The following is a 12,700-nucleotide window of genomic DNA, read 5'->3' on the forward strand; positions in this document are numbered from 1 at the left end:
AATAATTATTATCTAAATTTTAGTCTTGCTTTGATTGTGTGTGATTTGAAACTTAAATACAGTGGACACTATTGGTAATTGTCAAAGACCAGTCTTCTCATTTGGTGTATCTCAACATATATGCATAAAATAACGAAACTGTGAAAAATTGAGCTCAATCGGTCGTCGGATTTGCGAGATAATAATGAAAGAAAAAAACCTTGTGTCACGAAGTTGTGTGCTTTCTGATGCTTGATTTCGAGACCTCAAATTCTAAACTTGAGGTCTCGAAATCAAATTCGTGGAAAATTACTTATTTCTCAAAAACTACGTCACTTCAGAGGGAGCTGTTTCTCACAATACCATCAACCTCTCCCCATTACTCGTAATCAAGTAAGGTTTTATGATGATAATTATTTTGAGTACCAATCGGCCAAGATGTGACAACCTTTTGAAGTTTTACCGACCGTAGGCCCGCCCTGCTCCCCCCCCCCCCCCAACCGTTGAAGGAGGCCTAATTGGAGCGCCAGACAGCCTCGTTGGTGGAGTATCAACAAACAATACACCCACAATATCCACAAACAGTAGCCTACATAAGTACAAATATAGCATCATACACCACTTATTGATGCCGTCAAATAGTTAAAGAATTAATTATTAAAGTAATTCAAAAGTCTCACAGTTATGAGTTTCAATTACTTTTTGTTTGGAGAGATCAGTACTCATTTCGCAGCGTCAAAAGAGGGCGCCCTTTACCCCTCCCGTAAAAAAGGTGACCCACATCATCTTTCAATTTCTCGCTGTCACGGACGGGGTGAAAATTGGCTGCTAAAAAGCTACAGATTTCTCACTTGATGTGTTTTAGCCAGCGAGAGATTTATTCACATTTATTCACAGAATCACTGTCTGTCGAATCGGAAGGATAAGAAGCTTACAATCCGAGTTTGGACGTGAAAAGGATTGCGTGTAAGTAGAAATTTGTTTGTTTTCTAATTTCATGCTAATGTCGACAACGTGCTGGGCCTGTCTGATGTGAGTGTGTGTGTACAGTATGGATAATGGGGGGGGGGGGGGGGGGGGGGGGGGGGGCTGCGCAGTGAAGAGCAGCGTAAATGTGGGGCAATTAACAGTAATCATAATGATAATAACACTTTTGTTGATAGTAAACAAATACTATAACATTTTTAATAATGTTGATTTGACTTTCAAACTTACACATTTTACATTATTGAATATTGTAAGGAGAGGGGGGGTGGGGGGGGTCAGCAACGCATTTCGAAAATTAATTTACTGACTGCTGAGTCTGAGATCGGATGGCGGAGCCTGTGTCGTGTGGACACACCCATGGTGGAGGAGGTAGGCCCTTACAACATAATATTAGGCAGTTTCATCAAGTTGATTTCACGTGTACCAAAACACACACACACACAGCCCCGAAAAAAAACGAACAAAATGTATTAAATCATAACTCACATTTTGTACAACTCACAACTATGTGACTTGACAGCAGGCAGGAGCATTCTCTCCTCGTGCTTACATTTAAAAAAAAATTGAAATCGGATGAATAGTTTCGGGAGAAATTGTAAAATGTAGAGAGCAACGACAGAAACCGGATGCTTGGCCTCGCGCGTAGCGCCATTCATTTGTGCATGACGTCATCTTTGAACCCCGTGGACAACAGATTTCGGAAATCTTCGGAAAGAGCCGAGAAGCCCGAAGACGTTTTTTGGCGATAAGGGAGCACATGGGTTACACAAAATGAGATAACGATTACATCATCGTGTAGTCGATAAAATCCGCACATGGTACATCTAGTTTTCTAGTCGCATAGCTTTTACCATGAAAACCTATTTTTGTTGGCATTTTCCGTTTTTGAATCAAGATTTCTTCCAGAGATAATTATCAAAATTGAATGCGACTTTTTCAGTGCTAATTCCCATACTTTTAAGATTAACTTGTGAAAATTTGGTGTAATTGATTCTATATTCTTCTCCCTCCGAGAGGTTTTGTTCAACCATTCTTGCAAAGTTGTCCTAAATACGCAATCTCTGCAACCAAACATCCGATTTCAAAATTTTAAATTGATTTTTACTCTTTATAATACACCTTAACAGACCACATCTTGTCAGAGAAAAAAATCACCTGCATTTAATTTCACTGAAAACTGCCTAATAATGTAGACCCTGGCTGGGGCTCTGGGTCTGTACTGTAGTCATGTTAACAGTTTTTTTTGTTTTACTTCGTACGGCCAGTCCATATTATTATGGCATCAGGCCTCACAAGTTACCCCTGCACGCCTGCAAAGACAAATGAGATTGCAATCTCTATGCCATTAGAAGTGATACATTGTGTACCATTCCGTATGGCGCCACCACTTTTTCACTCATTTTTACAAAAAAGGGTATCTCATTGAGGTAAATTAGATACTCTATTATCTCATATTAAACGAAAAGTGGTGGCGGGGTCTACTCTTAAATTTGTAAATAACATAAGAACTGATTTTTTAAAACCTTAGTTAACTGTTTATTCACATTCCACTCATCAAAACACATTATTAGTGACAAAAGCTTTATTTTAAAAAAAATACCACTTCCAGGTGACTTAAGAAAAGGTCAAGTATTACAGGTGAAGCCTTAGTTTCATAGTTTCATTTCATTAGTTTCGTTAGGCATGGTTTGTCCCATGAAGCTGTTTCGGTGAAACTTTCGATGAAACTTTCGATGTAACTTTCGGTTTGACACTATTGCACTGGATGGTTTTCCATAGCATGTATCATTTGATGGAAAGTTTGACAGGTTGTTTTCTAACAGAGACTGCTCTAATAATAAGACACCCCCTTTGTTCCCGCACCCCTATGAATGTTCCAATGCTACTGAATTCTGAAATCCATTGCGTACATTCTATTATAAACGATGTAGCTCTGACGCTTTGAGTTTGACACCCCTGTGTTCTGATAACCCTGTTGTTGTTCTGATACCTCCGACCATCCACCGCCCCTACATGACAATACATGATGTATGTTTTGACACCCCTTGTTTTGACAACTTTACATGTTCTGACACCCCTCTGTTGAATGTAACCCCTATGATTTGTTATAATAGGGAGTGAGGGTTAGAGTTACATTTAGGTTAGGGTTGGGGTTGTCAGAAACACCTGTGTGTAAACCAGTTTAAGAATGCCTTAAGTGTGGTGAAGAGGTTTCAACTAGAGGTTTAAACCCGCCGAAGCCTGGTTCTAAACTTGATAATTTTACCGTGACAACAGTCGAGGTAAATTATCAAGAACCAGGCCTCGGCGGGTTTAAAACCACTTAGTTGAAACCGATTCAACACACTTTGATTCCCATTCATACATGTGTACATTTTTCGGTCAAAAAACATCAACACTTTTTGGTCAAAAAGTAAAATAAATGCAAAAATTATAATTGTTCAATGATTTCTTTCAACACAACACCCCTCCAGCAATGAAATGGTAAGGCCCTCGGGTAAACAACTCCTTATTTAAGGAAATTGCTGTGCGCTTTGTGCGTATCGCGTGATGTGGCACAGCTGTTCCAGCCGTTGCTCTCGGCCAATACCCACGCGTCAACACTTTTTACTGGTGTTATATCATCTGTTCAAACACCCCCACGTGATGCCCTCTCGACCAATCAGAATGGATAAACTGTCTTAGGTATTTATGAATGGCTTATATCAAAAATAAGAGGATCTCAAATCAACCACAACTTTTTTTAAATCCCGGTGTCTCAGCTGTACAATTTTTAATGTAAAAACACTCTGAAAGAGTTGGTGCGCCTGCTGGCACTTTCCTCTGTTTTGGTTTTGGACAACCTCACCTGTCATGCCTCTGCGCTGGGGATACCAATATATTAATACAGGTGTGACAGTCTCCCTCTTGCTAGGGCAAGGCTGTTTTCCTGATTTGTCACAACTTATGTATTTTTATGAGGACATTTTAAGTTTGTAATGGAACCTATGTGTAAGGGTCACCAAGGCAATGACCATAGGCATGATTGGCGTGTTGCCTTTGTCGCCTATGTGCAACTTAGCGTTAATCAGTGTTTTAGTGAATCAGCGAGCCTGGAATTTCATCTTTGAGAGGGCAAGGCCAATTTCAATTTTTAAAAAGGGCACTTCCATTGGAAATTGGGAAACTTTTTGAGGGCACCAAGACCAGGGCCAACGAAGACCATGGCCTCCCGTAAAAGTCCAGGCCTGCATCAGCAGTGTCCAACTGAACTTGTTGTTCCCCATTTTGGTTTCTTTCATGCTCTAACCAAAGTTGTATTATTTCCAGAAGCATTTATTTCTCTGCCCTGTATGGGCACTTTGTAAGGGCACCAAGTCCAAGACCAGGGCAACCATGGCCTCCGTGAAAGTCCAGGCCTGCATCAGCAGTGTCCAAGTGAACTTGTTGTTCCCCATTTTGGTTTCCTTCAAGCTCTAACCAAAGTTGTATTATTTCCAGAAGCATTTATTTCTCTGCCCTGTATGGGCACTTTTTAAGGGCACCAAGTCCAAGACCAGGGCAACCATGGCCTCCGTGAAAGTCCAGGCCTGCATCAACAGTGTCCAAGTGAACTTGTTGTTCCCCATTTTGGTTTCCTTCAAGCTCTAACCAAAGTTGTATTATTTCCAGAAGCATTTATTTCTCAGCCCTGTATGGGCACTTTGTAAGGGCACCAAGTCCAAGACCAGGGCAACCATGGCCTCCGTGAAAGTCCAGGCCTGCATCAGCAGCGTCCAAGTGAACTTGTCATTCCCCATTTTGGTTTTTCAAACTCTAACTTACCCAAGTTTTATTACTTCCAGAAGCATTGATTTCCCTGCCCTGTAAAGCGATCCCCAAGTTCTAGTCCTCTGGGACTCGGTAGCCTCATTATCAGGTCAACTCTGGCTGCCTTGTGTTTGCCATCATGAAAACGTTTAATAACAATGCCAGAAGGTTTTATAAAGTGGCTTGAGAAGGAGGCCAGGTGGCATTGAATTGATTTGTCTGACCTCGATGACCTTTTGACCTTCGTAATAATGGGTAGCGTAATCTGTTTACATTGTATGACAAAAGTTTCAAGCTTTTTGTAACCGTCACTAGTCTCTAGACTGATTTCAACTTTTGTTACTTAGCTTTAAGATTGCAGCTTTAACATACTATGTGTATGCAGGGGTCGAAATTAAGTGTATTTCCATGGTAGTCAGCAGGGCTAGTGACCAATAATTTTTAGTAGCCCTGATTAGATTTTGGTAGCCCGAAAGACACATTATGTCTCGCGTCACGGCTCAAACTTTACAATACACCAATAACATAGTTCTTTATTGTTTGTGATGATGATTTTTGCATTATTTTTCCACTAGCCCGTCGGGCTATCAAACTGGAAAAATCAGTAGCCCGGCTGTAAATCTGGTAGTCCCGGGCTAGCGGGCTAGTGGCAATTTCGACCCCTGGTATGGTTATTTTGTACACTTGTACTGCATACATAATGCATACATAATTATGCCATCATAACGGCCCAATTTCATGGCTCTGCTTACTGCCAAATTCTGCGCTGACGACCACGATTCCCCGCTTACGTGCAAGCGCCTAATTTCTGTGCTAGCCTTGTACATGTATGCATAGAATGATTGGTAACGTGGAGTACGCACGGGCGGAAGCCAAAATTCCCTGCTAACCTGTGAAATATGCTTGCCATGAGCACAGAATTCACTACTTCCGTAAGCGCCGATTCTGTGCTTACGGTAAGCAGAACCATGAAATTGGGCCCTGTTCCTTGCTCTTCAGTATGATTGTACACTTTTACTGAACAGTGTTCTTTCTGTGTGCGATTTTGTTTGCACTATTTTAATTACATGCGTACAGTAGAATTTTAGAATTTTTATTATATTATCTAAATTTAACATGGTCTCATGTAGTCATTTCTTCGTGTGTTTTATTTAGTTTATTACTCGGGGTCATCACTCATTTGTTCTTTTATATAACATTGGGGATAGTGGTGACATAGTTATTGTTTTATTGTCCGCATTATAAATACACAGAAAATTCACATCATAAATACAGTAGGCCCTACACACGTATTGTGTTTAAGGGAAGGTACACGTTTGGTAATTACTCAAAACAAATATTAACTTAAAAACTGACTTGGTAACGAGCATTGGAGAGCTGTTGATAATATAGAACATTGTGGGAAACGACTCCCTCTGAAGTAACGTAGTTTTTGAGAAAGAGTTAATTTCTCACTAAAATAATAAAAGACTTCTCGCTAGTCTTTTATTCTTATCTGAAAGCACACAAATTCAACCAAAAAGGGTGTGTTTTCTTTCATCATTTTCTCGCAACTTCGATGACCAATTGAGCCCAAATTTTCACTGGCTTGTTACTTTATTATTATGATGGGATACACAAAGTGAGAAGACTGGTCTTTGACAATTACCAAACGTGTACCCTCCCTTTAATGTTCTACCCGATGAAAGATTTACTGTGGGTACCTTGTAATAACAATGAGCAAATTTATACTTCAAAAAAATGTAATTGTTCCTACTCAAAAATTATCATTTGTTACTCAATACCCAGCATTCAGTGTGTACAAAAAATGTTCAGTCCAAATATTTTGCTATGCGAAAATGCTTTATGAAAACGTTCCCCTGCTACCCATAATACGCTGTGACTCAGCACCCAGTACACTCTTCACCATCACCATCACACCCTAAGGTAATTCAGATGGTATGTGTCTCTTGCTGTGCGGCCGTTCAGTGGGATACGATGATACAATCCTCAATAGTCAGAGATGTCATCCGACTGTCACACAGTCTGAAAATCTGCGCTCGTTGATGGAAAAAAATTAATTTTACTGCGGGAGGCTGGGGAGCAGAGTGTTAGTTGAAGTGGGGACCTGAAGGAAAGGGAGCGACAAAGCCGACATGCTGGCTTTTTGGGAATGGATTTCTTTCATTCCATGTATTTTTAGCAATGATGACCTGGTGTTTGTTTGGGTTTTTTTTTTTTTTTTTGGGGGGGGGAGGGGGGGGTTCGTTTTGGAAATTGAAACAAAGATGGTGATTCATAAAGATAACGTGTGAATAAATTACTGTAATTATGTCGCCCCATGATTGAATACTGTAAGCTCTACTTGTATGTTATGGGATATTTCATTATTGTTTCACCATGTGGATGGAAATAAATAACGAACAGTAGGCGGGATTTAAACTGTATGCATACTTAAATCTGAGTGTGGATGATGAATGGTCACACAGTAGGAAGGTTAACTTTGTGTTCCTCTGCAGGCTACAATGTGCATTAGCAACCTAATGTACATGTAGTTCAATGTACACTTCACCCCGAGCCATGCAAGCTTTTGTACCTATTGGAATGATATTGATTGGTCACAAAGTAGGAAGGTTAACTGTGTTTTGTACTTGTACGTATGAGTGCATTCGCATCATCATCTGCAGGCTTGCAGTGTGCATGTATACGTACATGTAGTAGGCCTAACCATTCAAAACTGTCTTGGACACGATATTGAATAATGAATACAGTGAATGATTTCCCTTGTACACATGTAGCAGAGCAAAATACTCCATAAAATGTCTCAGTTGCTACTCAAAAATCATTGTTTGCTACTCAATTATTGCATTCATTGTGCGCAAAACTTTCCAGTTAAAATATTTTGCTACACTGAAAGCAAAATTGCTGGACGAGTTTGTTCCAGCTGTTAGTCAGACAGTAGGCTCGGGTTAGGACTTTGAAGTAATTCATCAAATAATGTGCGATGAAAACACCTCACTTCTGTTGAACCCAAGTCTGGTCTCCAACACCACGAGCATCATTGTCTGCACCACAAATCCCCAGCATGTCCTCAAGTCCTGTACACTACATCAATTCTCTGGTAGCCATTGAAAAAAAAAAACCTTTTCAAAACATTCCCTGGCCCTTTGAAAAGACCCTTTCTACTCCAAACGACACTCATGTCAGTTGTGTATTGTCTGTCTTTCATACAAGTACATTTTACGCGTACATTCATTACGCGTACACATTGCTTCTGGCGTTGTACTGAAAAGAGGTGGGGAATTGGCTACTGAGTGTGTATTAGCATACAACAATCAAATGCTGTTATTTTTCCTTAGGCCTATATATTTTTTTATTAAAAAAAAAACAGTTAGGCAAGGAAACTGACAGAGTTAAATCAAAATTAATTCAAATGTGTCAATCTTCTGTACAGTAGATTTCCAAAAGATAACGTGTGATTGTTTTTTGTTTGTTTTTTTCCCTTTTGAAATTGTCCATACTATAGACCCATCCTCTATTGTTTAATAAAATGAAACTATTATTTGTAATTAATGATATGGGTTCAAATCCCGGTGACTTTGTTTTTGCTTCTCTTCAACTAGGGGTCGTGGGTACCGGTGAGGGTAGCTACCTAATGTATGTTAGCTTGTAACCTTATCTGGATACATGTACATAGCATAATTTTGTTGTGCTTAGTTTTGTCTGTGTTTAAAGCCATTATACACTTTCAGTAAACAGTATTGTCCAAGTCCAAAACTTGTCCCAAATTTAGGCTCAATCGGACATCGGAGTCGGGAGAAAATAACGGGAAAACCAACTCCTGGTTTCGCGCATTTCGCCATGTCATGACATGTGTTTATAACAAATCCGTAATTCTCGCTAACGAGAATTTATATTGTTTTACCGTTTTCTCAAAAAGTAAAGTATTTCATGGACTAATATTTCAAGAGAAGTCTTTCACCATTACCTTCTGTAAACCCTGTAAATTATTTGTAAATTTGTGAACTTTTTTTTTTTCTGTACCGAAAGGGTCCAATGGCTTTAAAGACAGTGGACACTAATGGTAATTGTCAAAGACAGTTAATGGTAATTGTCAAAGACAAGTCTTTTCACTTGGTGTATCTCAACATGTATGCATAAAATAACAAACCTGTGAAAATTTGAGCTCAATCAGTCATCGAAGTTGCGAGATAATAATGAAAGGAAAAAACACCCTTGTCACACAAAGTTGTGTGCTTCCAGATGTTTAATTTTGAGACCTCAAACTCTAAATCTGAGGTCTCGAAATCAAATATTCATGGAAATTTACTTCTTTCTCAAAAACTATGTCACTTCAGAGGGAGCTGTTTCTCACAATGTTTTATACCATCAACCTCTCCCTATTACTCATAACCAAGTAGGGTTTTATGCTAAACATTATTTTGAGTAATTACCAATAGTGTCCATCACTGCCTTTAAAGCAATTGGACCCTTTCGGTACAGGAAAACAAAAAGTTCACAGATTTACAAATAACTTCAGGGTTTACAGAAGGTAGTGGTGAAAGACTTCTCTTGAAATATTATTCCATGAATACTTTTTGAGAAAACAGTAAAGCAATATCCATTCTCGATATCGAGAATTACGGATTTATTTTAAACACATGTCATGACACGGCGAAACGTGCAGCTACAGTACAAGGGTGGGTTTTCCTACTATTTTCTCCCGACTCCGATGACCAATTGAGCCTAAATTTTCATAGGTTTGTTATTTTATAAAATAAGTTGTGATACACGAAGTGTGGGCCTTGGACAATACTGTTTACCGAAAGGGTCCAATGGCATTAAAAGCAGCTCTATGCAATTTGGGCTGATATGACCTTTTTACTAAGCGCGTTTGATATTCACACTATACATTCCCAAGTCCTCTAGGACTGGATGGCGTATATTATGCTACCACCTAATCCACTTTACACACTGTTCGATGAGGACTCCAGATCATAATGCCTACCATATTGGATCTTTCATTACCGGGTAATGTTAGACCATGGACCAGTGACTCAGACCTCTTGAGATTTGCAGAGTATTCATATTTTTTTTCTTCTTCTTTTGTGTAAAAATATCTTAAAGGGTCTGGGTACTTCTTGTAGGACACAAAACGTAATGTCCACAGATTTACATTTAGCTCACCCAGTTTAAAAACAATGATGGTAGAAAGCTTCCCTTTAAATATTACTTGCTGAGGTGCGGTACTTTTTGAGTTAAAGAGTGAAACAAGACACATAAATAATTTTGGTCTCTAAAAACCAAAATTATTTTAACATGTGAAACGTATTTTCGTGACATTATTTTAATCATTTCTCAAAAGCTACAGCACCTCAGCTAGTATACACGTAAGCTTTCAACTATCATTATCTTCAAACGTGGTAAGTTCAATTTAAATCTGTGAACATTGTGTTTTGTGTTACAAAAAAATGCCCAAATCCTTTAAAAAGAAACCACGCTGCTCTGCTCTGCTTTCCTCAAATTTCATTTTTTTGCATAAAGATTTGTCTGCGTACAAGTTCCGTTTCTTAGCTGCATCCCCGATGCCATTGATTTTAGCACTAGGCCGGCCCTGTAAACACAAAAACAGACAAGCCTGGTGGTCTTTTTCGTTTGAATAATAATAAAAACCTCACTGCGCACTGCATAAATTATTTATTCTCACAATTTTGTTATAGGCCTACCATCAAAAGTTCTCCATTGCTCATTACCAAGTAAGTTTTTATGCTAACATTTATTTTGACATGTTTGAGTAATTTTAAAATAGCAACAGTGTCCTGCTGTCGATTTCACCAAATTCCTCCTAACTGAGGATAAATTCTAGGTTATAAGATGAGTTAAGTTCTGTAACCAGACGCTACATCGTAGGACGCATTGAACCCATCCTAAGTTAGGATGAGTCCTATTTACTCGTCCTATTTTAACTCGAGATAGGATACATCCTAGCATTTCGTAAAATCGGCTGCAGTGACTTTAACATCACAACAGAGTCAATAATATTTTTTTTTCAAAGCAGCGACACAACTATAATTTTAAACCTATGTTGTTGTAATTGGATTTTAAAATGAAACTGTACACACCGTACGTACCATCGTGTTCGTTTCAATGAGGTTTTCTGCTACATGTCTGAATTAGACTGGCGCCTCACAGACCACGTAACTGTCAGGGTATCATGTATCACAGATGACACGGGAAGCCATCTCTAAGTAGCCTATTCCCATGTTCCAGATATTCAAGTACATTTGATGTATTATGGATGAGAAGAATGCATTCTGAAGCCTGCAGAGGAGCTACATGTGTGTGGTGTACAGTAGGGACATACTAACCCACATTCAAACATGACTCATGAACGTGATGTTTGGGATGTTTACACCAACTCACAGGGCAGGAGAAGCACGTTCTCTTATCAGGAGACCCTCCTCCCACCCAACCCCCCCTCCGCCTTTGAAATCTGAACGAGAACTAAAAACATGTTTGTTGTGATTTCAACAAGGTAGAAAGGATGGTACTATGAACAGGGGATGCTTCATTTTTGAAAGGGCAAGGGTACCTTGATATTTTCTCCTTGGGAAAGGAAATTGTCAATTTCTAGGGCACCAAGGCAATGACCAAAGGGCATGGAGGCAATCGCCTTTGGTCCCTTTGTGAAGTATCAGGCCTGGCTGAACATATTTTGCATATATAAACATGCCTGGCGTTACTCCGAGCCCACGGCCTTTGTTGCCCCAGGTCTTTGGCCTTGGTGCCCCTCTCAAAGTCAGGCGTGATTCTTCTTAACATTCTGTTTTCCAAGTTTTATTCCCATGAACAAAAATCAGAAAAAGTGTGATGAAAAGTCTATTTAAAGCCTACACCACATGGATCAGCTCTTGTACTGAATAGAATGTTCCTCGTCATCCTCCTGGGATTCGAACCCATGACCTTTGACATTCCAGAGCATATGTCTTACAAACTAGACCACAGAGATTGCCCAGTCAGTAGATCCTAGGCTATTTGAGCGGCGGGTAGGCCTACATGTACCAATTTGACAGTGCAAGCACACAAAAAGTTGCTGAGCTATGTTTTGTAAATTTTAGCTTTAACATAAAAAAGTTTGCAGAGAAGTCATACACATTTTCAACATCACGTGGTATTTTTTCTGATCGTCTCTTGACTGCTATTTACAACATTTTGCTCAGGAAATCTGTACATGCTGTATGGGAAACCTGTAGAATACGTGTCACCTGTAAATTCTAAATGTGTATGTTTTGGGGTGTTTTTTTTTTTGCAATCAGCCAAATATTTACCCCAAGGAGCCTATAAATCAACATTTGCTGAAAAGGACCAGTAAGCCTTTTGGGATTTGGCTTTTTACCTCAGAGGCTATAAATCCACCACATAATGAGCTTCATTCCATCAGTAAGGGTCAAAGGTCAGTGGGGAAGGTCAGGGGTTAGGGTGGGCCTCTTCTGGTGATGAAGTTTGTCTGTCCATGTCGATACACCTTGGCTGGCTGATTCTCATCATGGACTGGTACATGTAAATTAGGTAGACTTTTCTGGCAGTGTTGATGATGTGTAGACACCTGGATTTTCACCTGTTCTTGAAGGTCATTGTAGATCTGTTGCCCAAAGTCTTTGCCTTCAAAAGTTTCCAATTAGACTTAAAGGAACACGTTGCCTTGGATTGGTCGAGTTGGTCTTTGAAAAGCGTTTGTAACTGTTTTTTATAAAATGCATATATGATTAGAAAGATGTTGTAAAAGTAGAATACAATGATCCACACAAACATGCCTCGAAATTGCACGGTTTTCCTTTTACCTCGTCGACTAACACGGTCGGCCATTTATGGGAGTCAAATTTTTGACTCCCATAAATGGCCGACCGTGTTAGTTCGCACAGTATTTGGAAAACCACGCAATTTCGAGGCAAACTTGTGTGGATCA

At 39.5% G+C, this 12,700-nt stretch overlaps 1 protein-coding gene across 1 annotated transcript in view; it reads left to right on the forward strand.

Annotated features, from left to right (window-relative positions):
* Positions 1–772: 772 nt before the first annotated feature.
* LOC139951383 (vang-like protein 2) overlaps positions 773–12,700 on the forward strand; it is a 52,629-nt gene continuing 40,701 nt past the window's right edge. The window contains exon 1 of the mRNA XM_071950260.1: positions 773–945. The gene's annotated coding sequence lies outside the window, so the exon portion shown is untranslated. The remainder of the gene's footprint in view (positions 946–12,700) is intronic.

The sequence above is a fragment of the Asterias amurensis genome, chromosome 19 (genome assembly GCF_032118995.1).
Source record: "Asterias amurensis chromosome 19, ASM3211899v1".
Lineage (NCBI taxonomy): Eukaryota > Metazoa > Echinodermata > Asteroidea > Forcipulatida > Asteriidae > Asterias > Asterias amurensis.